Source organism: Papio anubis, chromosome 13 (assembly GCF_008728515.1).
Source record: "Papio anubis isolate 15944 chromosome 13, Panubis1.0, whole genome shotgun sequence".
In the NCBI taxonomy this organism is placed as follows: domain Eukaryota; kingdom Metazoa; phylum Chordata; class Mammalia; order Primates; family Cercopithecidae; genus Papio; species Papio anubis.
Window position 1 is genome coordinate 55,731,810 of NC_044988.1, and position 27,436 is coordinate 55,759,245.

The 27,436-nt window shown below is 39.4% G+C and overlaps 2 long non-coding RNA genes across 2 annotated transcripts in view; both read right to left on the reverse strand.

The window, feature by feature from the left end:
• LOC116270028 overlaps nucleotides 1–21,163 on the reverse strand; it is a 39,423-nt gene extending 18,260 nt beyond the window's left edge. Inside the window, exon 1 of the long non-coding RNA XR_004177902.1 lies at nucleotides 21,090–21,163. This is a non-coding gene — a long non-coding RNA (uncharacterized LOC116270028). The remainder of the gene's footprint in view (nucleotides 1–21,089) is intronic.
• A 2,924-nt stretch (nucleotides 21,164–24,087) lies between these two features.
• LOC110741402 lies at nucleotides 24,088–27,174 on the reverse strand. The gene is made up of 3 exons (XR_002517545.1): nucleotides 25,703–27,174; nucleotides 24,961–24,976; nucleotides 24,088–24,294 (listed from the first exon to the last, which is right to left on the reverse strand). It is a non-coding gene; the product is annotated as an uncharacterized LOC110741402 (long non-coding RNA).
• Nucleotides 27,175–27,436: the final 262 nt, after the last annotated feature.

The window sequence follows — 27,436 nt, forward strand, 5'->3', positions numbered from 1 at the left end:
CAGACAATATGATCTTATATAATGAAAAAAACTCTACCAAAAAACCCTGTTAGTATAAATAAACTCAGTAAAGCTGCAGGATACAAAAATCAACCTACAAAAACCAGTAGTGTATCTATTTATTAACAACAAGCTATCTGAAAAAGAAATAAGGAAGACTCCATTTATAATAGTTACTAAAAACTAAGTAAGAATAAGTTTAACCCAAAAGGTAAAAGATCTGCACAATAAAAACTATAAAACATCGATGAAATAAATCAAAGAAGACACAAGTAAATGAAAGAATTTTTGGGGGGTGCACCCAAGATGGCCGAATAGGAACAGCTCCAGCCTTCAGCTCCCAGCGTGAGTGACACAGAAGACGGGTGATTTCTGCATTTTCAACTGAGGTACCGAGTTCATCTCACTGGGGCATGTCAGACAGTTGGCACTGGTCCGTGGGTCCTTGGGTGCAGCCTGACCAGCAAGAGCTGAAGCAGGGTGAGGTATCGCCTCACCTGGGAAACGCAAGGGGGAAGGGAATTCCTTTTCCTAGCCAAAGGAAATTGAGACACACAACACCTGGAAAATCGGGTAACTCCCATCCTAATACTGCGCTTTACCAAGGGTCTTAGCAAACGGCACACCAGGAGATTATATTTCACACCTAGACCAGAGGGTCCCATGCCCACGGAGCCTCCCTCATTGCTAGCATAGCAGTCTGGGATCTAACTGCAAGACAGCAGCGAGGCTAGGGGAGGGGCGCCCACCATTGCTGAGGGTTAAGTAGGTAAACAAAGCCTCTGGGAAGCTCTAATTGGGTGGAGCCCACCACAGCTCAAGGATGCCTGCCTGCCTCTGTAGACTCCTCCTCTGGGAACAGGGCATAGCTAAACAAAAAGCAGCAGAAACCTCGGCAGATGTAAATGCTCCCATCTGACAGCTTTGAAGAGAGCAGTGGATCTCCCAGCACGGAGGTTGAGATCTGAGGACGGACAGACTGCTTCCTCAAGTGGGTCCCTGACCCCTGAGTAGCCTAACTGGGAGACATCCCCCACTAGGTGCAGACCGATGCCTCACACCTCACACGGCGGGGTACACCCCTAAGATGAAGCTTCCAGATCAAGAATCAGACAGCAACACTTGCTATTCAGCAATATTCTATCTTCTGCAGCCTCCACTGCTGATACCCAGGCAAACAGGGTCTGGAGTGGACCTCAAGCAAACTCCAACAGACCTACAGCTGATGGTCCTGACTGTTAGAAGGAAAACTAACAAACAGAAGGGACACCCACACCAAAACCCCATCAGTACATCACCATCGCCAAAGACCAAAGGCAGATAAAACCACAAAGATGGGGAAAAAGCAGTGCAGAAAAGCTGGAAATTCAAACAATCAGAGCGCATCTCCCCCTCCAAAGGAATACAGCTCATCGCCAGCAACGGAACAAAGCTGGACAGAGAATGACTTTGACAAGACAAGAGAAGAAGGCTTCAGTTGATCAAACTTCTCAGAGCTAAAGGAGGAACTACGTAACCAGCGCAAAGAAACTAAAAACCTTGAAAAAAGATTTGATGAATGGCTAACTAGAATAACCACTGTAGAGATGTCCTTAAAAGAACTGATAGAGATGAAAACCATAACACAAGAACTACGTGACAAATGTATAAGCTTCAGTAACCGACTTGATCAACTGGAAGAAAGAGTATCAGCGATTGAAGATCAAATGAATGAAATGAAGCGAGAAGAGAAGTGTAGAGAAAAAAGATTAAAAAGAAATGAACAAAGCCTCCAAGAAATATGGGATTATGTGAAAAGACCAAATCTACATCTGATTCGTGTGCCTGAAAGTGACGAGGAAAATGGAACCAAGTTGGAAAACACTCTGCAGGATGTCAACCAGGAGAATTTCCCCAACCTAGTAAGGCAGGCCAACATTCAAATTCAGGAAATACAGAGAACACCACAAAGATACTCCTCGAGAAGAGCAACTCCAAGACACATAATTGTCAGATTCACCAAAGTTGAAATGAAGGAAAAAATGTTAAGGGCAGCCAGAGAGAAAGGTCTGGTTACTCACAAAGGGAAGCCCATCAGACTAACAGCAGATCTCTCAGCAGAAACTCTACAAGCCAGAAGAGAGTGGAGGCCGATAGTCAACGTTCTTAAAGAAAAGAATTTTCAACCTAGAATTTCATATCCAGCCAAACTAAGTTTCATAAGTGAAGGAGAAATAAAATCCTTTACAGACAAGCAAATGCTTAGAGATTTTGTCACCACCAGGCCTGCCCTACAAGAGATCCTGAAGGAAGCACTAAACATAGAAAGGAACAACAGGTACCAGTCATTGCAAAAACATGTCAAAATGTAAAGTCCATCAATGCTAGGAAGAAACTGCATCAACTAGCGAGCAAAATAACCAGTTAATATCATAATGACAGGATCAAGTTCACACATAACAATATTAACCTTAAAGGTAAATGGACTAAATGGTCCAATTAAAAGACACAGACTGGCAAATTGGATCAAGAGTCAAGACCCATCAGTTTGCTGTATTCAGGAGACCCATCTCACATGCAGAGACACACATAGGCTCAAAATAAAGGGATGGAGGAAGATCTACCAAGCAAATGGAAAACAAAAAAAAGCAGGGGTTGCAATCCTAGTCTCTGATAAAACAGACTTTAAACCATCAAAGATCAAAAGAGACAAAGAAGGCCATTACATAATGGTAAAGTGACCAATTCAACAGGAAGAGCTAACTATCCTAAATATATATGCACCCAATACAGGAGCACGCAGATTCATAAAGCAAGTCTTTAGAGACTTACAAAGAGACTTAGACTCCCATACAATAATAATGGGAGACTTTAACACCCTACTGTCAACATTAGACAGATCAACGAGACAGAAAGTTAACAAGGATATCCAGGAGTTGAACTCAACTCTGCACCAAGTGGACCTAATAGACATCTACAGAACTCTCCATCCCAAATCAACAGAATACACATTCTTCTCAGCACCACATCGCACTTATTCCAAAATCGACCACATAGTTGGAAGTAAAGCACTTCTCAGCAAATGTAAAAGAACAGAAATTGTAACAAACTGTCTCTCAGACCACAGTGCAATCAAACTAGAACTCAGGACTAAGAAACTCAATCAAAACTGCTCAACTACATGGAAACTGAACAACCTGCTCCTGAATGACTACTGGGTACATAACGAAATGAAGGCAGAAATAAAGATGTTCTTTGAAACCAATGAGAACAAAGATACAACATACCAGAATCTCTGGGACACATTTAAAGCAGTGTGTAGAGGGAAATTTATAGCACTAAATGCCCACAAGAGAAAGCAGGAAAGATCTAAAATTGACACCCTAACATCACAATTAAAAGAACTAGAGAAGCAAGAGCAAACACATTCAAAAGCTAGCAGAAGGCAAGAAATAACTAAGATCAGAGCAGAACTGAAGGAGATAGAGACAAAAAAACCCTCCAAAAAATCAGTGAATCCAGGAGCTGGTTTTTTGAAAAGATCAACAAAATTGATAGACCGCGAGCAAGACTAATAAAGAAGAAAAGAGAGAAGAATCATATAGACGCAATAAAAAATGATAAAGGGGATATTACCACCGACCCCACAGAAATACAAACTACCATCAGAGAATACTATAAATACCTCTACGCAAATAAACTAGAAAACCTAGAAGAAATGGATGATTTCCTGCACACTTACACTCTCCCAAGACTAAACCAAGAAGAAACTGAATCCCTGAATAGACCAATAGCAGGCTCTGAAATTGAGGCAATAATTAATAGCCTACCAACCAAAAAAGTCCAGGACCAGACGGATTCACATCTGAATTCTACCGGAGGTACAAGGAGGAGCTGGTACCATTCCTTCTGAAACTATTCCAATCAACAGAAAAAGAGCAAATCCTCCCTAACTCATTTTATGAGGCCAACATCATCCTGATACCAAAGCCTGGCAGAGACACAACAAAAAAAGAGAATTTTAGACCAATATCCCTGATGAACATCGATGCAAAAATCCTCAATAAAATACTGGCAAACCGAATCCAACAGCACATCAAAAAACTTATCCACCATGATCAAGTGGGCTTCATCCCTGGGATGCAAGTCTGTTCAACATACGCAAATCAATGAACGTAATCCAGCATATAAACAGACCCAAAGACAAAAACCACATGATTATCTCAATAGATGCAGGAAAGGCCTTTGATAAAATTCAACAGCCCTTCATGCTAAAAAACTCTCAATAAATTTGGTATTGATGGAACATATCTCAAAATAATAAGAGCTATTTATGACAAACCCACAGCCAATATCATACTGAATGGGCAAAAACTGGAAGCATTCCCTTTGAAAACTGGCACAAGACAGGGATGCCCTCTCTCACCACTCCTATTCAACATAGTGTTGGAAGTTCTGGCTAGGGCAATCAGGCAAGAGAAAGAAATCAAGGGTATTCAAGTTAGGAAAAGAAGAAGTCAAATTGTCCCTGTTTGCAGATGACATGATTGTCTATTTAGAAAACCCCATTGTCTCAGCCCAAAATCTCCTTAAGCTGATAAGCAACTTCAGCAAAGTCTCAGGATACAAAATCAATGTGCAAAAATCACAAGCATTCTTATACACCAGTAACAGACAAACAGAGAGCCAAATCATGAATGAACTCCCATTCACAATAGCTTCAAAGAGAATAAAACACCTAGGAATCCAACTTACAAGGGATGTAAAGGACCTCTTCAAGGAGAACTACAGACCACTGCTCAGTGAAATAAAAGAGGACACAAATGGAAGAACATACCATGCTCATGGATAGGAAGAATCAATATCGTGAAAATGGCCATACTGCCCAAGATAATTTATAGATTCAATGCCATCCCCATTAAGCTACCAATGGCTTTCTTCACAGAATTGAAAAAACTGCTTTAAAGTTCATATGGAACCAAAAAAGACCCCACATTGCCAAGACAATCCTAAGCCAAAAGAACAAAGCTGGAGGCATCACGCTACCTGACTTCAAACTATACTACAAGGCTACAGTAACCAAAACAGCATGGTACTGGTACCAAAACAGAGATATAGACCAATGGAAAACAACAGAGTCCTCAGAAATAATACCACACATCTACAACCATCTGATCTTTGACAAACCTGACAAAAACAAGAAATGGGGAAAGGATTCCCTATTTAATAAATGGTGCTGGGAAAATTGGCTAGCCATAAATGGAAAGCTGAAATTGGATCCTTTCCTTACTCCTTATATGAAAATTAATTCAAGATAGATTAGAGACTTCAATGTTAGACCTAAAACCATAAAAGCCCTAGAAGAAAACCTAGGTAATACCATTCAGGACATAGGCATGGGCAAGGACTTCATGTCTAAAACACCAAAAGCAATGGCAATAAAAGCCAAAATTGACAAATGGGATCTAATTAAACTAAAGAGCTTTTGCACAGCAAAAGAAACTGCCATCAGAGTGAACAGGCCACCTACAGAATGGGAGAAAACTTTTGCCATCTACTCATCTGACAAAGGGCTAATATCCAGAACCTATAAAGAACTCAATCAAGTTTACAAGAAAAAAAAAACCCCATCAAAAAGTGGGCAAAGGATATAAACAGACACTTCTCAAAAGAAGACATTCATACAGCCAACAGACACATGAAAAAATGCTCATCATCACTCACCATCAGAGAAATGCAAATCAAAACCACAATGAGATACCATCTCACACCAGATAGAATGGCGATCATTAAAAAATCAGGAAACGACAGGTTCTAGAGAGGATGTGGAGAAATGGGAATACTTTTACACTGGTGGTGGGACTGTAAACTAGTTCAACCATTGTGGAAAACAGTGTGGCAATTCCTCAAGGATCTAGAACTAGAAATACCATTTAACCCAGCCATCCCATTACTGGGGATATACCCAAAGGATTATAAGTCATGCTGCTATAAAGACACATGCATGCATATGTTTATTGCAGTACTATTCACAATAGCAAAGACTTGGAATCAACCCAAATGTCCATCAGTGACAGACTGGATTAAGAAAATGTGGCACATATACACCATGGAATACTATACAGCCATAAAAAAGGATGAGTTTGTGTCCTTTGTAGGGACATGGTTGCAGCTGGAAACCATCATTCTCAGCAGACTTGATTCCAAGAGAACAAATCTGGAGGCATCTACTTGATTTCAATATCTACTACAAAGCTATAGTTATCAAAACAGTATAGTACTGACATAAAAAGAGACATATGGACCAATAGAGCAACACAGAGAGTCCAGAAATAAATCTACACATTTGTGGTCAATTTTTAACAAAATGCCAAGAACACACAATGGGGAAACAATAGTTTCTTCAATAAATTGTGCTAGGAAAACTGGATATTCATATGCAGAAGAATGAAATTAACCCCCCAACTCACATCACATACAAAAATCAACTCAAAATGGATGGAAGACTTAAACATAAGACTGGAAACTGTAAAACTACTAGAAGTAACAAGTGTTAATGAGGATGTGTAGAAAAGGGAATCTTTGCACACTGTTGGTGGGAATGTAAATTAGTACAGCCATTATGGAAAACAGAATGGCAGTTTCTCAGTAAGTTAAAAATAGAACTACTATATGATCCAGCAATTACATTACTTGATATATATTCAAAGGATATTACATCAGTATATCTATACGCTCATCTTCGCTGTATTATTCGCAAAAGCCAAGATATAAAATCAACCTAGGTGTCCATCAGTGAATGAATGGATAAAGAAAATGGAATATACACAATAATAAAAAGTATACACAATGGAATACTATTCAGCCTTAAAAATAAACTGGAAATCCTGTCATTTGTGACATGAATGAAGTTGGAGGACATTAGATTAAGTAAGGTAAGTCAGGAGAAAAAAGATGCATACTACATGATCTCATGCACATGAGAAGTGTAACACAGTCAAACCATAGAAACAAAGTGGTGGTTACCAGAGACTGGAGGTGAGGGCCATTGGAGATGTTGGTCAAAGAACACAAAATTTCAGTTAGACTGAAGGAATAACATTAGGACAGCTATTATATATCATGGTGACTACAGTTAATAACAATATATTGTATACTTGAAAATTGCTAGGAAAGTATATTTTAAGTGTTCTCACCACAAAAAAATATGTTAGGTAATGCATATGTTAAATAAATTTAGTTATTCTACAATGTACATGTGTATATCAAAATATCACATTGTTCACCATAAAAATACAATTTTTTACTTTACAGTTTAAAAATATAGGTCCAAGCTGGGCCCAGTAGCTCATTCTTATAATCCCAGCACTTTGGGAGGCCAAGGCAGGAGAATCACCTGAGTCCTGGAGTTTGAGAACAGCCTGGGCAACACAGCAAGACTTTCTCTACAAAAAATAAAACTAGCTGGGCATGGTGAAGTGTACCTGTGGTCCCAGCTACTTGGGAAGCTGAGGTGGGAGAATTACTTGAGTCCAGGAGTTTGAGGCTGCAGTGAGCTATGATCATGCCACTGCACTCCAGCCTGAGTGATAGAGTCAGATCCTGTTGCCATATTTATATATTTCTCTCTATATATACATATGTATCTCTCTCTATATATACTTACATATATATACATATACATATATATGTGTGTGTGTGTGTATATATCTCTCTCTCTATCAAGAAAGAAGTACCCCCTAAAGAGATTAGACAATTCAGGTATTGGGGATATAGACTAGAACTTACTATGTTTAGAAGATCCATATTAGACTGCCTTAAATAATCAGTGAGTTGTTATGAATAAAAATTAAGTAACTGCACAAGTTACAATAAAAACACGTTACACAATAGTCAAATGACCAAAACCTTTATGTCAATAGAATGCACTGGAAAGTTTACATTTACTTCCGTATATTTTGTGAGGGGGAGAAAAATCTCAACTTCTATTTATGGATAGGAGAGCTAAAGAAATCTGTTACAATGTTGTTGGTAAAGGTAAAGATGTTTTTAAGTTCAAGAAGTATGATTGTTTCAGGTATCTCAGAGGAGAAAGAAATGCAGGTAACCTAAGAAATGATCCTCATGAAAGTCAGACTCATTGCTTCAAATCTAAACCATCTTCCACTACTTTGAAGATGAGCTGATAATTCAAACCAACTTTATTTCTCTTCATCCCCTTCCCCTGGCTCCAGTCCCAATTTTAGAAATTACTGTGGAAATGTAACCTTTAAAAATATAATAAGTCAACCTCAACAGACTTTTCGTCCTCCTCTTCTCTTTGAAAGTGTCCAGAAACCCCATACCATCATCAACCAAACTCTACCACCAGTAATAGGGGCCAGAGGAGTCACCGAAACAGCAACGCAGAGAGTAAAGATGTTATTGGGCAAGGTGACTGCTTTTTTCCTTTCACATCTTCTTTTACCTTCCAAATGGCCAGTTCGATGCAGGGTTTTGCATTTTCACTAGAATTGTGACCTCCAAATAGTACAGAATATTTTTTAAAGTGTCAGACATAAGATAACCATGATCTCTGATGTTACTTACATATTTCTCAAAATTAAGCCTTCAATTTATGTTTGTAACAAAGTTAACACCGGTCACCTGCTGAAATATCATTAATATGACCTCCAATGATGGTTGCTTTATAAATGTTTTACATGAATGTACTGATTAACGAACATTGTTCTTTTTCTAGGTAGCATTTCCTCTGTCACATTATCACTACCTTGCAGTGATTGGCTAGCACATGGGTACCCTCCGCTGTGTATCTCCTTCCCAGGGAGGTATGAGAAGAAAGTGGAGGGATCACTCAAGGAAGACATCTGGCTAGAAGCCAGAGATGTTGAATGCTTTAAAAAAAAAAAAAAAAAAAAGGAATCTCTCTAAATAAAAGAACAACTTTAGGCACAAGTTTATATGGTTTTAAAAAGTAAATAAAATTTACCCAAAACATAAAGCTGTACAGTTCTGGTGAGAATAATAAATGATATCTGAGATTGGGTGAGAAAAGTCATATGGTCAATGCTTCTAAAATGGTGGAATAGTTTTCATTTCCTTATTTGTGTCTTACCCTAAGAAAGCTATGATATTTTGTTAACTTTTAGAAGATTTTATTTTAAACAGATTTGTTAACTGAAAGATTATGTCCACGGTTCAAGATTATTTTCAACAGAAGGCCCTACAAATTCTATAATAGAATGTTGTGGAAATTCTGAAATGAGTATTCTTTTTTTTTTTTTTTTTTTTGAGACGGAGTCTTGCTCTGTCGCCCAGGCTGGAGTGCAGTGGCCGGATCTCAGCTCACTGCAAGCTCCGCCTCCCGGGTTCACGCCATTCTCCTGCCTCAGCCTCCCAAGTAGCTGGGACTACAGGCGCCCACCACCGCGCCTGGCTAATTTTTTGTATTTTTAGTAGAGACGGGGTTTCACTGTGGTCTCGATCTCCTGACCTTGTGATCCGCCCGCCTCGGCCTCCCAAAGTGCTGGGATTACAGGCGTGAGCCACCGCGCCCGGCCTGAAATGAGTATTCTTAACAAAGCAAAGGATGTAAAAGATTCTCTGGTGAGGAGTGTAAGTTCATCGTAGAATGAAATAATTTCGTATAATGAATGACATGATCAGAGGAACATCCATATCTCAAGCATCTTTAGAAACATAACAGTACAATATAATTTTAACATACTTAAAGTTAACTTGCTCTACTGTTTGTGCACAGGAAGGGCCTATATGGGCATGCCTGGATATACAGGTATCCTCCATTCCAAGCCAGACACTGGTGAAACTGTGCATATAGCAATGCCACAAACAGGTAAGTGGTGGTTAGATTTGTTGTACTTGATTAACTTGTTTAACATTGGGTACATTTTGTCAGAAAAAGCAGAAATAGAAAAATTGACAGCAAGATATACAAACCTGGTATAAATCAAGTTCACACATAATGATTGAATTTGAGCTATACAACACACACACACACACACACACACACACACACACACAAATTTTCTTTTGGTGAGATAACCTGGACCCAATCAATTGTAAAAAGAACCTCATTTGTTTTAATGAAAAGCACATATGAAAAGAGGTATACAGCAACATTTAGAATGGAATTAGATCTCCACACCAACAAAAGTTCTGTGCATGAATTCAAAGGCCAGGCACAATGATCTGACCACTGTTCTCAGTGAGGTTGCTGTTCTGATTCATGACGAACATCCAGGACTATACCAGACAATAGCATATAATGGTTTTTACACAAGCACAGGCAGATGTTTTAGGATTCTCCACCAGAGGAGGGAACCCCCAGAAAAGAACCTGGTCTCCTACCCTAAGCATCTTAGACAGTAAACCTTTACAATGAATCTCACTGTTGTTCAGTCAAGGCAGACTGAGGGTCTTGACATTAGTCACAAGCAAATGGGCTCTTACCATCGTCCTGAATGATTTTCTGCAGGTAATCAACCATTAGACTCCTAAGGGATCTTTCATGAGGCAAGTCTAGCTGATGAGGAAGCATAACCGATATATCCACAACGGAAGTATCAATTAACTATCAAATGAAAATTTAAAAAACCTTTAACTGTCAAATAAAAGTAAAAACCCCAAAATAATGATGCTGATAGCAGCGATAACTATGTAGGAACAAGGACTATGATACAAGACCAGGCAACATTCGTGATGTGTCAGTGACTGGACTAAGTATACTGTATAGATCATCCTGCTGTACTTTGCAGAGTAACCTAATGAGATAGGTATTTTTACTGTCCCTCTTCATAGACAAGGAAATTGAAATTTTGAGAGGTTAAAAAACTTGCCTAAACTTACTTAGTAGAGCTGAAGGAAATGAAATCTAAGCAGTCTGACTTCAGAGTCCAAACTTTCCCACCATGAGGAACCACCAGAGGGCAACATCAGGGCAGAGAGGTTCTCACAAGCACTCGGGGTGGCAGAGAGCCAGGCTCTGCCCACATTGTGACTTGGCTGAGAGGGGCACACCCCAATTCAGTGCATGCCATATCGCATTTCTGTGGTTTGCTTGTCTGCCTCTGGGGAGAAGGCACACACAAGAGCTCAGGCCCATCTAATTCCAAATCCCCCAGGATTACACATGGAAGAAGCTGAATATGTTTTTACTGAAGTTTGGTGACGTGGAAAATATGATAGAATAGATATGAAGGGAGAGGGGTCAGATAATCTAAGAGCCCAGAAAGTCAGGTACCAGTTTGGATTCCTTATTAGGAGAACTTTACTTTGAAAGAAGCATTTAAAGATTAGCCTAAGAACAAGAGTAATTTCAAGACTAAGAAATGAGGAGTCAGAAATGTACAATTTAGTACCTACTACGCCTTGCCTGACATAACACTTTAAATGATTATTCAATGTGCCAGCCATCATGCTCAGCACTGGTTCCTACCTGCAGGGTAGTGTATAGGGAGCACAGAGCACAAGAAGAAGAGAAATGATGAGGAAGCTGCATGGGAGAAGGAGGGAGTGGGGAACTCCCAAAGCAGATACCACTTTGGGGCATCCTAGCACAGTGTCCCTCCTCTCAGGGATTTTCTGAATAGTGGGGGAAGGTGAAATAGGGGTTGGAACAGACAAAATTCAGCTTGGGGGACAAGGGAAGTTTCTCTAAGAAAATGACTCTAAAAGAAGTTGATGGAAACAGAGAAAAATACGAAAATCCATGAGTCATCTGGGTGGAAGAAACAGAAAGATTCCAAGGAATGAGGAAATGCGATGTTTTGAAATGTTCTGGTCTGGAGGACATGCAGGATAGAACAGTTCCTGAGAAATCAGGGACAGGAAAGTCACAGTGAGAGGTGCAGTTTGGGAGATGATGTTTTGGAGGGGACAAGAGGATACCCCTCTTTTCTTATGGAAAACTCATGTCCCCAACTCTCTTTTCTCAGTTTGGTAAGGTCCAGATGCAAGCACATTCCAGTCTCATTTGTCACATGCAGACACAACACTACTCTTTGAAATAAATATCCTATACTTTGGATACCAGCTTCATCAAGAAAAAGGCTGATATTCATCTACGAAAATTAAATGGCCTTTACTCACATTTTTGCACTGAAGACGAGCTATCCCTTCCCTGCATGAAGGCTAGTCCTAGGGGCAGCTGAGACAAATATTCAGCTAAAGGCTCCCAAAGTTCTAGAGCTGTATTGTGCAATGTAGTAGCCACAAGCTTTATGGGACTGTTGAAATTCAAATTCAAATTCAAATTAAACAAAATTAGAAATGCATTTCCTCAGTCACATAAGACATCTTTCAGGTGCTCAACAGCCACATGTGCCTAGTGTCTACCACACTGGGTAGTGCAAATGTAGAACAGAAAGTTATTTCGGAAAGCACTGTTCCACAATGGGGTGGGCAAGCTTTTTCTAAAAGTGCCAGATTTAATATTTTCCGCTTGCAAGTCACTTGATCTTTCACAACTACTCAACAATATCATTAAAGTGTGAAAGCAGCCATATAAAATATGTAAGTAAGTGGGTATTATGGCTCCATTCCAAGAAAAATATTTAGAAAAACAGGTGGCCAGCTCATGGGCCATAGTTTGTCTCAGGTCTAGAACACAGAGCAAAACACACACATTTTAACCTGGAGTATATTAAGGAAAGGTTTTCAAGTCTATTATGCCAAGAAAATGAATCTAACATTTAATTTTGAGCCTGCCTGATTTAAGGTGGAAAAGGACCCCTAAGTATGTGAATAAAATAATCAGCTAATGAACTTAGTCTTGTTTATTTGATTATTAAGGAAAGTTTGTCAAAACAATGGTTTGGGTTTTACCATAATTGACGAGGGACTATTCTTTCTGATCTTGATGAGCCAGATGCTGTGGCCTGTGTGACACTGCTTCTGGTTTGTGGTAGTTAGGCTGTATGACCAGCACAGACAGCGATTATTGTCTTCTTGGTTAACAGTGCAAATCAAGTATCACTTATAACATAATGATAATGACTCTCTTAACACATGTGGTTTTATAAATTTATCTTTGTAAAAAAATATGTTGGCTTGTAATTCTTTACCTAAGGGTACAGACTATGTTCAAAGTGATGGCTGATTAGTACAGTGTCAGCACTAAACAGGTTCAATAAGATAGCTCGGACATCCCAGGTTGATATTTTAATGTTCTTCAAGTCATCTTCTACCACACCAGAGAACCTACCCCAGATGACATATAGTAGCATATAAAAATTTAACTCCATGAATTTTATCAGTTATAGTTAGAACACATTATTGACCCAATGTGACAAACAACTGAATGAAACAAAGATCTTACTTGCACGACTGTGAACTACCTCTCTACTAGGTTACATTGGTAAACTACGAAAATTTATAATTTGGTTCCATAATGCAGGGCTGAGGGGAGAATATATTATTACAAGTTCAGAGCTCCTGTTGAATTCTGATCTTTACATAATCTGAATTTTATTCAATACCATTTGTTAAGTATCCTGTCTCCTAGTAAGAAAAGCCTAAAGACAAAATATGGGTAGCATGGTCGAACAGATGGAGCCCTCAGCAGATTCTAGAAAACCTGGGTTTGAACTATGCTATGATATGCCATTTACTTACTATATGTTATTTTCAGGTAGTTATTTAATCTTCTGGTCTCAGTCTATTCTTCTGTAAAGTAGGGACCCAGTGAAAATGCATGCAGGAAAGTGACTACTCCAGTGGCTTTCATAAAGCACATACTAAATAAATATTTAGAACCCAGCTACTGCTAAGGAAGAAAAATACTGCACAACTATTTTAAACTGAAACTATATGGTGATATTGTCTTTTGTAAGGAACAAAAGATACCTGGCTCCATTATTTGGCTTAGTTAGGGAATATGACACATGGTTAATAAGACATTTAGATCAAGAAGAAGTTAGCATAGATGGAGTGTATGGGTTTTTAAAAAATATTTTCTAAAGAACGTAATGCATCAAATGCATTTGAAGGTTTTTAAGATTCAAAGGGTTTTTTTGTTTGTTTTTTTGTTTTTTAACGAATGTCAGCCCTTCAGTTCTCATTTTGCCATTATGAATATCAATAGTTACCTATTTCCTGATTTGTTCCAAAAAAGGAATCAGGAAAGATTCCATTAAACTCATGGAAGAATATGAACCAATAAGAGTATAATAGATGGGAGGGCTGGCAAGATGGCTGAACAGGAACAGCTCCAGTCTGCAGCTCCCAGCGAGATCGACGCAGAAGGCGGGTGATTTCTGCATTTCCAACTGAGGTATCCGGTTCATCTCAATGCGACTGGTTGGAGAGTGGGTGTAGCCCACGGAGGGTGAGCTGAAGCAGGGTGGGGCATCGCGTCACCTGGGAAGTGCAAAGGGTTGGGGGATTTCCTTCCCCTAGCCAAGGAAAGCCATGAGAGAGTGTACCTGGAGGAATGGTGCACTCCAGCTGAGATACTGTGCTTTTCTCATAGTCTTTGCAACTGGCAGACCCAGAGATTCCCTCCAGTGTCTATACCACCAGGGCCCTGGGTTTCAAGCAAAAAACTGGGTGGCCATTTGGGCAGACACCGAGCTAGCTGGAGTGGTTTTTGTTTTTGTTTTTTTTTTTTTAATCCCAGTGGCACCTGGAATGCCAGCAAGACAGAACCTTTCACTAACCTGGAAAGGGGGCTGGAGCCAGGGAGCCAAGTGGTCTGGCTCGGTGGGTCCCACCCCCATGGAGTCCAGCAAGCTAAGATCCACTGGCTTGAAATTCTCACTGCCAGCACAGCAGTCTAAGGCTGACCTGGGATACTCAAGCTTGGTGGAGAGAGGGGCATCCACCATTACTGAGGCTTGAGTAGGCAGTTTCCCCCTACTCAGGAGGTTTCCCTGTTTTGTCTGGTGATACCCAGGCAAACAGGGTCTGGAGTGGACCTCCAGCAAACTCCAGCAGAGGCGCCAGATTTTTAGATAGAAAACTAACAAACAGAAAGAAATAGTATTAACATCAACAAAAAAGATGTCCACTCAGAGACACCATCTGAAAGGTCACCAACATCAAAGGCCAAAGGTAGATAAATCCACAAAGATGGGGAGAAACCAGTGCCAAAAGGCTGAAAATTCCAAAAACCAGAATGCCTCTTCTCTTCCAAAGAATCACAACTCCTCACCAACAAGGGAACAAAACTGTGGGTAATAACAAACTCCTCTGAGCTAAAGGAGCATGTTCTAACCCAATGCAAAGAAGCTAAGAACCTTGAAAAAAGGTTAGACAAATTGCTAACTAGAATAACCAGTTTAGAGAAGAACATAAATGACCTGATGGAGCTGAAAAAACACAGTATGAGAACTTTGTGAAGCATACACAAGTATCAATAGCCAAATCGACCACACGGAAGAAAGGATATCAAAGATCGAAGATCAACTCAATTAAATAAAGTAAGAAGACAAGATTAGAGAAAAAAGAGTGAATAGAAATGAACAAAGCCTGCAAGAAATATAGGACTATGTGAAAAGACCAAATGTATGTTTGATTGGTATACCTGAAAGTGATGAGAGGAATGGAAACAAGTTGGAAAACACTCATGGGGATATTATCCAGGAGAACTTTCTCAACCTAGCAAGACAAGTCAACATTCAAATTGAGGAAATACAGAGACCACACCACAAAGATACTCCTCGGGAAGAACTCTAATACACATAATTGTTAGATTCAGCAAGGTTGAAATGAGAGAAAGAATGTTAAGGGCAGTCAGGGAGAAAGGCTGGGTTACCCACAAAGGGAGGCCAATCAGACTAACAGTGGATCTCTCTGTAGAAACCCTACAAGCCAGAAGAGAGTGGAGGCCAATATTCAACATACTTAAAGGGAAGAATTTTCAACTCAGAATTTCACATCCAGCTGAACTAAGCTTCATAAGCGAAGGAGAAATAAAATCCTTTACAGACAAGCAAATGCTGAGAGACTTTGCCACCACCAGGCCTGCCTTACAAGAGCTCCTGAAGGAAGCATTAAACATGGAAAGGCACAACTGGTACCGGCCACTGAAAAAACATACCAAATTCTAAAGACCACCGATGTTATAAAGAAACTGCATCAACTAACGGGAAAAATAACCAGCTAGCATCAAAATGACAGGATCAAATTAATATGTAACAATATTAACCTTAAATGTAAATGGGCCAAATGCCACAATTAAAAGACACAGACTGGCAAATCAGATAAGGAGTGAAGACCCATCAGTGTGCTGTATTCAGGAGACCCATCTCACATGCAAAGACACACATAGGCTCAAAATAAAGGTATGGAAGAATAGTTATCAAGCAAATGGAAAGCAGAAAAAAAGCAGGGATTGCAATCCTAGTCTCTGATAAAACGGACTTTAAACCAACAAAGATCAAAAGAAACAAAGAAGGGCATTGCATAATAGTAAAGGATCAATGCAACAAGAAGAGTTAACTATCCTAAATATACATGTACCCAATACAGGAGCACCCAGATTCATAAAGCAAGTTTTTAGAAATCTATAAAGAGACTTAGACTCCCACATAATAATAGTGGGAGACTTTAACTCCCCATTATCAATACTATATCAACAAGACAGAAAATTAACAAGCATATTGAGAACTTGAACTCAGCTCTGGAACAAGTGGACCTAATAGACATCTACAGAACTCTCCATGCCAAATCAAAAGAATATACATTCTTCTCAGCACCTCATTGCACTTATTCTAAAATCTATCACATAATTGAAAGTAAAACATTACTCAGCAAATGCAAAAGAACAGAAATCATAACAAACAGTCTCTCAGACCACAGAGCAATCAAATTAGAATTCAGGATTAAGAAACTCACTCAAAACTGCACAACTACATGGAAACTGAACAACCTGCTCCTGAATGACTACTGGGTAAAAAAAGAAATGAAAGCAGAAATAAGGATGTTCTTTGAAACCAATGAGAACAAAGATACAACATACCAGAATCTCTGGGACACATTTAAAGCAGTGTGTAGGGGGAAATTTATAGCAGTAAATGCCCACAAAAGCAAGCAGGAAAGATCTAAAAACAACAACCTAGCTTCACAATTAAAAGAACTAGAGAAGCAACAGCAAACAAATTCAGAAGCTAGCAGAAGACAAGAAATAACTAAGATCAGAGCAGAACTGAAGGAGACAGAGACACAAAAAAATCTTCAAAAAAAATTCAATGAATCCAAGAGTTGGTTTTTTGAAAAGATCAAAAAATAGACCGTTAGCCAGACTAATAAAAAAGAGAGAAGAATCAAATAGACCAAAAAAAAGTTGATAAAAGGGATATCACCACTGATCCCACAGAAATACAAACTACCATCAGAGAATACTATAAACACCTTTACGCAAATAAACTGAAAAAACTAGAAGAAATGGATACATTCCTGGACACATACCCCCTCCCAAGTCTAAACCAGGAAGAAGTTGAATCCCTGAATAGACCAATAACAAGTTTTGAAATTGAGGAAGTAATTTACAGCCCACAAACCAAAAAAAGTCCAGGATCGGATGGATTCACAGACAGATTCTACCAGAGGTACAAAGAGGAGCTGGTACCATTCCTTCTGAAACTATTCCAAACAACAGAAAAAGAGGGAATCCTCCGTAACTCATTTTATGAGGCCAGCATCATCTGATACCCAAACCTGGCAGAGACACAACAAAAAAAGAAAATTTCAGGCCAATATCCCTGACGAACATCGATGCAAAAATCCTCAATAAAATGCTGGCAAACCAAATCCAACAGCACACCAAAAAGCTTATCCACCATGATCAAGTTGGCTTCATCCCTGGGATGGAAGACTGGTTCAATATATGCAAATCAATAAATGTAATCCATCATATAAACAGAACCAACAACAGTAACCACATGATTATCTCAATAGATGCAGAAAAGGCCTTCAACAAAATTCAAGACTCCTTCATGCAAAAAGCTTTTAATAAACTAGGTATCGATGGGACATATTTCAAAATAATAAGAGCTATTTATGACAAACCCACAGCCAACATCATACTGAAAGAACAAAAACTGGAAGCATTCCCTTTAAAAACCAACACAAGACAAGGATGCCCTTTCTCACCACTCCTATTCAACACAGTATTGAAAGTTCTGGACAGGGAAATCAGGCAAGAGAAAGATATAAAGTGTATTCATATGGGAAGAGAGGAAGTCAAATTGTCTCTGTTTGCAGATGACATGATTGTATATATAGAAAACCCCATCGACTCAGCCCCAAATCTCCTTAAGCTGACATGCAACTTCAGCAAAGTCTCAGGATAGAAAATCAATGTGTAAAAATCACAAGCATTTCTATACACCAAGAACAGACAGAGAGCCAAATCATGAGTGAACTCCTATTCACAACTGCTACAAAGAGAATAAAATACCTAGGAATACAACTTACAAGGGATGTGAAGGACCTCTTCAAGGAGAACTACAAACCACTGCCTAAGGAAATAAGAGAGGATACAAAAAAATGGAAAAACATTCCATGCTCATGAATAGGAAAACTCAGTATCATGAAAATGGCCATACTGCCCAAAGTAATTCATAGATTCAATGCTATCCCCATCAAGCTACCACTGACTTTCTTCACAGAATTGGAAAAAACTACTTTAAAGTTCATATGGAACCAAAAAAGAGCCTGTATAGCCAAGACAATCCTGGGCAAGAAGAACAAAGCTGGAGGCATCATGCTACCTGACTTCAAACTATACTACAAGGCTACAGTAACAAAAACAGCATGGTACTGGTACCAAAACAGATATATAGACCAATGGAACAGGACAGAGGCCTCAGGAATAACACCACACATCTACAACCATCTGATCTTTGACAAACCTGACACAAACAAACAATGGGGAAAAGATTCCCTATTAAATAAATGGTATTGGGAAAACTGACTAGCCATATGCAGAAAACTGAAACTGGATCCCTTCCTTACACCTTATACAAAAATCAGCTCCAGATGGATCAAAGACTTAAACGTAAGACCTAGGACCATAAAAATCCTAGAAGAAAACTTGGGCAGTACCATTGAGGACATAGGCATGGGCAAAGACTTCATGACAAAAACACCAAAAGCAATGGCAACAAAAGCCAAAATTGACAAATGGGATCTGATTAAAGAGCTTCTGCACAGCCAAAGAAACTATCATCAGCATGAAAAGGCAACCTATAGAATGGAGAAAATTTTTGCAATCTATCCATCTGACAAAGGGCTAATATCCAGAATCTACAAAGAACTTCAACAAATTTACAAGAAAAAAACCCAACAACCCCATCAAAAAGTGGGCAAAGGATCTAGACAGAGACTTCTCAAAAGAGGACATTTATGCAGCCAACAGACATACGAAAAAAACGCTCATCATCACTGGTCATTAGAGAAATGCAAATCAAAACCACAATGACATACCATCTCACGCCAGTTAGAATGGTGATCATTAAAAGGAGAAGGTGTGGAGAAATAGGGATGCTTTCACACTGTTGGTGGGAGTGTAAACTAGTTCAACCATTATGGAATACAGTGTGGCAATTCCTCAAGGATCTAGAACCAGAAATACCATTTGCCCCAGCAATCCCATTACTGGGTATATACCCAAAGGATTATAAATCATTCTACTATAAAAACACATGCACACTTATGTTTGTTGTGGCACTATTCACAATAGCAAAGACTTGGAACCAACCCAAATATCCATCAATGATAGACTAGATAAAGAAAATGTGGCACATGTATACCATGGAATACTATGCAGCCATAATAAATGATGAGTTCATATCCTTTGCAGGGACATGGATGAAGCTGGAAACCATCATTCTCAGCAAACTATCACAAGAACAGAAAACTAAACACCGCATGTTCTCACTCATAAGTGGGAGTTGAACAATGAGAACACATGGACATAGGGAGGGGAAAAACACACATCGGGGCCTGTTGCTCAGTGGGGGGCTAGGGAAGGGATAACATTAGGAGAAATACTTCATGGAGGTGACAGGTTGACGGGTGCAGCAAACCACCATGGCACGTAGATACCTATGTAACAAAACTGCACGTTCTGCACATGTACCCCAGAATTTAAAGTATAACAATAATAAAAAGATCTTAAGCTGGAAAATGGAATACTGTCTTCTACCTTTAGTATAAGGAAATGCCACAAATCTTCTTTCCAAATATACAATGGGGAATAAAAACTTAATGTTGTTAAAGATGACTATTCATACATTTGACATGTACAAAGCACTTTCCTATATTTTAGCATATCTGATTTTCATAGTCACTATGGAGTTGTTACTGACTCCATAATTTACAGCTTACAGCATCTAAGAGACTTGCTCAGAAGGTCACAGCTGGTAGAACTTTCCAGGTCTTGTAATTCCAAATTCTGTCTTCCCCACTTTTTAGCATTGATTCTTATATAAAGGAACATATGTCCCTACAAAGATTTTACTGTCTCTATAAATGATTTTGCCAAAAGTATTAAAGCTTTTATGCTGTTTTTCACTCACATAATTTCAGCAATTTGATAAGTAGAATTACCACTATTTATATATTTTAGAAATCTGACTGATAAAAAGACACTCATAGGACAGTTCCGGGCTCCATCACTCTAGGTGCATGAACTTAACCAATTCACTAACTCTTCTCAGCTTTAATGGCTTCATCTGAAAATCTGTGAACAACCAATGCAGCACTGTGTCAAGGAATAAGGCCCTGGAAACCCTTATACCAGGTAGACTGCTACACAATCATTCAGTCATAATAACCACAATAAAGTAAAATTTAAAACTAACAAACCACCTCACAACTTACTGCAAACACACTGATTACCGTCAGCAGGTGGGACCTTGACAAAAGTCTTCACAAAGCCCTTTAGGTTTTCTTTTTGGTCATGAACATGAAGCAGAAACAAACATTGGCAAATCAATTACTGTTTTTTCTAAGTACAATTAGGCTCATAAAATGTCATCAACTGAAAATTAGTTAATTTTTTCAAATGTTTATCGATCACCAAGGCCTGTGTTGGAGGCTACAACTTGGCTTCTGAAACAGGCAGCACTTAGGGTGACAAGTCCTACCTTGGCGACCCGACACTGGGGAGATCCAAGAAAACCTCCACAACAGCTGTATCGAGATTCAAAGCCACTGAGGTCTGTAAACCAACAAAAAAAATTAAAATCAAAACAAGTTTTACAAGGCAGAGTGACTAACTCATGAACACGCATTTTCTTTGACCCTCAAAGATCTTTAAGGACTCTACTGTGCAAGTATTAAGTTACCTTTCTTCAGTTACTTTTTAAGATATTACCTAATAGAAAAAAAAAACCTATTCCGATAAGCAGAGTTCTCAGGGGCCATGCTTGAAAGTGAATTATAATTGCTAATGTTGTGAACACCTTTCTTCCCCTCCTTTTATCATTTGTCCTGGTCCATCAGCTCCCCGCTGGTTTCCTTACTTTATCCTGCATTGACTGGTTTGACAGTCAAACCACTTCAATCATCCTCTCAACATCTACTCTTACTCCCTGACCTTTTCTTTCTGCTGGAACCTTCTGAATGACTAGCTCCAACTACCACCTTCTCCATTCCTGTATCCAAGTTTTTTTATCTGACTCAAGAAAAATCACCCAGTTATGCAGACTGAGACCACAATACAGATGTTGGCTCCAACCTTGGTTGGACCTTCCAAGTACTGATGCCTTTGGCTTTTGCATCCTTAGCCAGACACTTTGTTCATTCTTCCCAGCAATAATCTCAAGCCTTTGTATCTCTTTTCTTACCCCATTCCCATCATCCAACTCATCCATACCTTTACCCACCCTTAGCCCTTCCGTCTGGCCCTAGGTAATATTCTCCTAATTGCTCTCTAACAAGTCCCATTGCCTCCAGTGGTTTTTGCACTAGCTTTTCTAGTAAAAACTGCCATACAAAGCCCTTTCTACAAACATGGTAAGAAAAGCTCAGGGTGTAAAAGTAACTTGCCCAGGAAAGTAAGCAGCAAAACAATCTCAACTCTCAGCTCTGCTGGCTCCAAAGTCCCTGTTCTGCTCATTATCCTGTATGGTCCCATCAGCCCAACTGGTTTATTTGCTACAATTATTCTTCCTCAGCATCTTCCCTCCTTGTTCTTCTTGGAATTCACAGTCTTTCACTTTCCCAAACTAAGCCCTCCATGCTTTAAAGGTGGATTTAACTTGTCTGATTTACTTTACGACATTATTTATTCATGTATCTTTCCTCCTATGGTTCCCCTCTATTTCCTTTCCTTTGCTTTTTCACAGAATTTATTACAATATTATCCATAGTTACATCCACATCTACATAAATAATGTATCTGTTCACCCATCCAAATGTTTATTGATGGCTGGTGTGTCAGAAACTATGCTAAGTGTTGGGGGGAAATGGGGAGAAAAAATGTTGGACAGTCCCTCCAGAAGCTTATCATTTTTTGAAGATGGTGGACAGATTACTAACTCATTACAAAATATAGTTAAGTGCTATGGAAGAAAGAGACAGGGTGCTGCAGAAGAGGGACGCCCTATTTAGAAAGGACAGTCAGGAAAAGTCCTTGAGGATGTGACAATTAAGCAGAGACCTCCAGATTAAGAAGGAACTACTCATGTGAAAAGCTGAGGATGCGGCAGGCAAGAAGGCTCCAGAAAGGTGGGAGAAAGTGTGGTATAAAGACAGCAAGGGAAAGGGTGGAAGAGGGGGCAGGGGCCAGATCAGAGAAACAGCAGTTTTGGGATATGCTTTTGACATAGAACAGTGGGACTCGCACACTGTACAGATGAAAGTGTGTGTAAAAAGGAGGCAGTGAGGATGACACCAGGTTTTTTGGTTAAGCAGGGGAACAAATACACCTAAGTGGACTATAGGGAATTTGGGATGCTGGAGATGACCCCAGGTAGCAGAGAGGATCACAAGCTCATCTTCATGCAGGTGATGCTGCAGTGCCCGAGGGAAACCCACATAAGCAGGCAGATGGATATTCAGCAAAGCTGGGAGTCCAGGGGAAATGTTTCTTTAGAGATACACATTTAGGGGATAATAGCAGTGAGAAGCTGTTGAAAGCCATGGGAAAGAATGAGTTCATCTAGGGAGAAGGGGTAGGTGAGGAGACAAGGCTCCCAGAAGCAAGCTCTAAGAATTTCTGCCACTAGAGGCCGGTGAGGAAGAATATTCAGCAGAGGAAGTTGAAAGGAAGTAGCTAGAAAGGGAGGAAGAAAGGCAGAAGTGGGTGTTGTTACAGAAGCAGAGAGAGGAGAATACTGTAAGGTAGGACAGTACTGAAAAGATAAGTAAAGTGACTCAGATCCAGCAGCCTCGAGGTCACTGATGTGAGCTTCAGTGGTAAGTGGAGGGAGTAAAGCCAGCTGGCATAGACAACCCTTAGTTGTGCAGGAAGTGAATGCACCAGGTGGAGAAATGACAGTAGCTATGCAGCAAGAGACCTGGGACCATGGAGGTTTAGTTTGCTAAAACAAATGGGAGATACCAGAATGGTATGTTGAGAACATGCTGATCTTATAGAGAAGGGGGGTCTGGTGAGTCCCTGAGTAGGTGCAGGAGGACAGGATGCAGAGCACATGGAGAGGAACTGTGACGGGAACAGGGATGCTTCCTCCATCGTGACTCCAGAGAGGAGCAGATGTTGGTGAATCTACTGGGAGGGAAGATCAGGGCATTATTTCCCAAAGGCTTTGTTTTTTCAGTAAAGTATTAGGCAAGGTCACCTGCAAGGAACTGAAGCAATTAGCAAACAAACAAAAACTACTGCAATGCTGGCATGTGGAAAGGGCAACGTCAGGAGGCAGCTGATTGACCTGAGGTCTTAAAAAAAAAAAAAAGGCAGAAAAATTGTCATAGCCTGAGGCTTCTTGAGCCAATGAACTGCAAGAGTAAGACAAGTGGGGTCAGAAGTAGGTATCTGTAATAAAGGTTTAAGAGTTGATACAGTTTTTTCTTCATTGAACTGTACTGAACAAACATATTGAACTTAATACTTCATCCCACTTGTTTCTGAACAACTGTGGCAGTGGCTTGTCAAACCAAACAGAACTACCAAATACTTGCCTTTATGATTCAACACTTGGCCAACGTGGTAGTTACATTCTTCTACCCTGCTGTGTCAACCTGAGGGAGTCACACTATATATTTTTCCACATCGACAACAGATCTTCTTAGATGCTGAAGCAAAACATGAAGTGGGATTCTTCCAGACGAGATGGGAGAGACAAGGTAGATGAGCCAATGTGGAGACTTGCCTTTGCGTGCTTGATCCTGTGGGAAGCACATACCCAGTGTGATTACAGAGTAACAGGAGCAGTTACAGGATCACTCAAGGGAGAATTTGCAAGTGGCCTGCCTATTGACCCAGGGCTGCTGCTGCTTAAACAGGCGCCCCCCCCCCCCCCCCCCCCCCCCCCCCCCAATGCCAGACAATTATAGTTTTAGTGTTGCAACTTGCCTGTAACCAACTTGATCAGTCACCTACTCTGGTACAAAATAGCTCCCTGAAATAGAAGCCACGTCTTCCTTATGATTTTATCCCTTCAAGAGTCTCCCACAATCGGCACATTTGCTAAGTTATTAAGAGTATATCTGCATTTTTCACTAGACCCATTCATGAATATTTGTTTTATTAATAAACCTCAGACTGGTTCTGATAGTGATAATAATGGTGATAACAGCAACTCTTATTTGAGTACCCGTGATGAGATTAGATTATGAGGCAGGCTCTGTGTCAAGCACTCTATATGCATTATTTTAACAGATTCTTACAACAACCTGATGGGGTAGTTACCATTATCCTCATTATTCAGAATGAGAAAACAGAGGGTAGGAGGGGTTAAATGACTTATCCAGCATCTAGACCTTGAATAACACTTCACTGAGAAAACAGCCTTTAGGAAGCCTGATCTCCCCCTTCAGAGTCCATATTCTTACCTGCTAAGTGTATTGCCTTCCATTGAAGGGATTTGAAAAAAAATAAAAAGAGAAAAGTTAATAGTGAAGATAATCCCAAAGGAGAAGTCCTAAAGATGCAGAAGATGACAAATATTTTCTAGTCACTGTAGAATATTTGTATAACTGCATTTCATACTCTGATCATCAACCTAAAGTTTGACAGCTGTGATGTTTAGCATTCTCTCTCAGTGGGGATGAACATATTAATTAATTATGCCTAGTATTTGGAGAACATGCAAAATAAGACTAATTATAAATCTTTGTATAATAATTCACAGTGAGAATTTATAGTTTTCAAAACATGGCATTGTATATGTAAATGAATAGCGACCAAGAGTAGGAGCTCAGGAGCTGGGCAGCTTGCCTTCGAATCCTGGCGCTCCCACTCATTTTCTGTGACCTCTGGCAAGTTATTTGACTTCTCTGAACATCAGTTTCCTCATGTGTGTAATTAGGGGAATAACAATATTGACCTGAAATGGTTGTTTTGAGGACTTAATAAAGTAGATCACTTAGATAAAATTAAGCACTTAGATAATTGAAATGAAAAGGGAAATGAAATATAATGCAAGAATGTTTTCATCAGTGGTATAATTATGCTGACCAAAAAATCTCATTTCCACTAAAATAAAAAAATATATATATATATATCAGAACACTAGGCCCCCTAGATTTCAGTCTTAGCATGCACAAAGGGTAATTGTGGGCCCCATCTACTTACCATCATTTGCAAGTTTTTTTCATGCCTGGGTTTAAAAGAATACTTCCTGGTTTGTTGGGGTGTGGCCTAGGGTAGTTATTTTTGTGTAGCTGTTCCTCAGTTAGCAAGTAGTCTTTAAGATGTCTACAGAGAATAATTCCTGTGAGCACTAAGGAAAAAAGAAAAGCTATTCCATAAAATTTAGATAGCATTATCTTTATGTTGTGGTAAGGTTAGAGTTTACTAACCGTTTTGGACCTGAAATGCTAGGGTTCTGATTAAGTAAGGTAGTGGCCTAAAAGAATTCTAGGTCTTCTTATCCATCATCCAACACCACCAACAAAACCAACATTATTCCATATACCATGTGACATCATATGCTTTGGGTGAGAGAAGGGAAGAATCATATCAGTAAGAGCGTATATTAAGCATAGCACCGCCGTTTAAACTTTACATCAACTTAGAAAGGCAACTGTATTGATTTCATTTTTGCAGATGAGGAAAATGAGGCTCAGAAAAATAGACACATGCCCAAGGTTACACAGCACAACTGACACACAAACCCAGGCCTTCTGGTTCCAAATCATGCTGTTATTCTTAATATTCAGATAAGGATATTGCAAATGCTTATAAGCAAGGACCATAAAGGAAAACATGGTAAGTCTCTCATGGCAAAAGAGTTAAAGTCCAGGTTCCATTTCCAACATCATTAACCCAGACCAAGAGCCCCTCATTTTTATGGATTCTTTTAGAATTTTATCTAATTTCTTATTTAAAACTAACAGAATTTGCTAGATACTCTTTGGTAAATACTTTGGCAAAAGGAAAAATTATTTTGTGAGAAGTATTAGGAGATTCAAAAGGCATCTATTTTGTTTTCATTCTTATATAATAAGGTTTTATTGGGGGAGAAGCACTACCATTTGGTTTTATTCAAAATATAGACAAAGTCAAATAACTCCTTTTCTGTAGCTTCTTGCTCCTTGGAGCTTGTTATAAATTAAGGGTTTGAGGTCCTTCCCAGACCTACTGAACTAGATTCTGCATTTTAACAAGAGTCCCAGGTAATTCAAACACATGTAAAGTTTGACATTTGAGAAGCACTGGTCTTCCTGACTGGACATATGTTAACCAAAAAAAAGAAAAATTAACACGTTAATCAAAAAACAAAAATAGTTGAGAATTCAATCCAAATAGGGCTTAAATTTCTTTTCCCTTATTTATACTATTTTTTAAAATTTTACTTGAAGTTCTGGGATGTATGTGCATAACGTGCATGTTGGTTACATAGGTATACATGTGCCATGGTGGGTTGCTGCACCTATCAACCCGTCATCTAGGTTTCAAGCCCTTCATGCATTAGGGATTTATCCTAATGCTCTCCGTCCCCTTGCTCCCCAGCCAAACAGGCCCCCTCATGTGATGTTCCCCTTGTGTCCATGTGTTCTCATTGTTCAACTTCCACTTATGAGTCAGAATACACAGTGTTTGGTTTTCTGTTCCTGTGTTAGTTTGCTGACAATGACGGCTTCCAGCTTCATCCATGTCCCTGTAAAGGACATGAACTCACTCCTTTTTATGGCTGCACAGTATTCGATGGTGTATTTATACTAATTTTTTAAAAGGATACAAAAAATGCATAGTATGCAGTTGACCCTTCGCAAACACAATAATTTAATATTTGTACTATACCAAGCTTACTTTCCCCTTAAGGTAACAATTACAGGGCTTATTACTATTATTACAGTAAGCTTA